General features: G+C 40.4%; 1 non-coding gene across 1 annotated transcript; it reads left to right on the forward strand.

The window, feature by feature from the left end:
• Positions 1–1424: 1424 nt before the first annotated feature.
• On the forward strand, positions 1425–1497 carry TRNAT-CGU (transfer RNA threonine (anticodon CGU)). The gene has a single exon. It is a non-coding gene; the product is annotated as a tRNA-Thr (tRNA).
• The last annotated feature ends 240 nt before the right edge of the window (positions 1498–1737 follow it).

Here is a 1737-nt window from a genome sequence, read left to right on the forward strand (position 1 = left end):
GGCGTCGTTTACCGACGACCACGTAACCTCAATGACACACTTGTCCACTCTCAAATTAACACATCACCCCCCAATAATTGATGCCGACCTTTTTTAAAGCCACAATGTCTTGTATGTAAGGTGATGCGAGAAACACACAAAGCAACCAGCACAACACACAAAGCAACCAGCAAGTTTTCGATTAACATACGAGGAAACCTAACATGCGATTCCTCTAATGTGGTACACCTACTCGAATGCAACGTGTGTGGTATGCAGTACATCGGACAAACAGAAACACCATTTACGATTCGCTACAATAATCACAGAGCCCATGCGAAATCAGCCCCAAGTTTACCTCTATCAAAACATCTCAATCTTCTCGACCATGCATTCGACAAACTATCAGTAACGCTCTTAGAGACGGGATTTAAATCAAATCGAGAACGTGAACAACGAGAGTCATACCTTATCCACCAAATTAACACCCTCGATAGAGGAATAAATGAGAATCCTGAACACTTGCAGTAATTAAAGCGTTAGAAAAAAATAACGGCAATAATGAAAATAGTAACTGAGTTCACGGCACTGCAGCTGCGAAGGGCACTGGACAACTCAAAACGATTCCAAGTGTAACTACTCTTCCTAAGTGCAGCTGTCGTCTGTTTTCTAATTTATTTTACTACCCAATCAATTGTGCCATGCCCAACAGCAACCCTGTGCACAGCCGGGAGGCCCCCACTGCACGCGTAATCCAGAAGCGGGCAAGGAATTCGCATTGCGCCCGCTTACCAGCCTCTGCCCCAATACGCGCTACCTCTCTTTCTACGGCGAAATGTTGACAGGGCTCCGAGTAGTTAAAGGCTTAGAACTTCCTAAAAAAGCTCTTTTTTGCCCCACAGCGAACCGCCAGTGCCAGGAGGCGCCGTCTGGTCGGGAAGAATGCGTTAGTGAAAGGAAGCGTACACAGACCACTGACATCAGAAAAGTGAAGGGGAGAAAATGGAAAGAGATGAAGTGGAAGTGGAAGGAAGAGTGGAAGGAGGGCGCCCGAGAAGAGTCCACCTTATATTCTTTTTTTCTCTTTTTTTCCTCTTTCCTTCTTTTTCTTCTTTTTTTCTTTTTTTTTCTTTTTTTCTGTCTTTTTCCTCTATATATATATATATATATATATATATATATATATATATATATATATATATATATATATATATATATATATATATATATATATATATATATATAATGAGATATAACAGACAGTAATGCCAAGGAATGTACAGGGGAAGTTATTAAAATCAATGGAATATAAATAAGAAGAAAGAAAAGTGGATGAAAAAATAAGAGTGCTTTCACACTCGTTGTTTGGCTTATAGATGGCGCTGACTGTCGCTCCTTTTTCTAAATTCACAGATAAACCCAAAAAAGTGGATGGAGGGAGGGCCGCTGTGATAGCTCAGTGGTTAGAGCATCGAACGCGTAATTCGAAGGTCGTAGGTTCGATTCCTGCTCACAGTTGGTAATTTTTTCATCCACTTTTCTTTCTTCTTATTTATATTCCATTGATTTTAATAATTTCCCCTGTACATTCCTTGGCATTACTGTCTGTTATATCTCATTAATATTGTGTTAAAAACACGGAAAAACGAGCCCTTAGGTATACGCTTCTTTCCCTTATTTCATTGAACGAGGGTCTCGTACTGGCAGACTTGGTGTGTTTAGGTTATAAAAGGGACAATTATTCAGCTGCCCGCTCAT

This window comes from Rhipicephalus microplus, chromosome X, assembly GCF_043290135.1.
Source record: "Rhipicephalus microplus isolate Deutch F79 chromosome X, USDA_Rmic, whole genome shotgun sequence".
Lineage (NCBI taxonomy): Eukaryota > Metazoa > Arthropoda > Arachnida > Ixodida > Ixodidae > Rhipicephalus > Rhipicephalus microplus.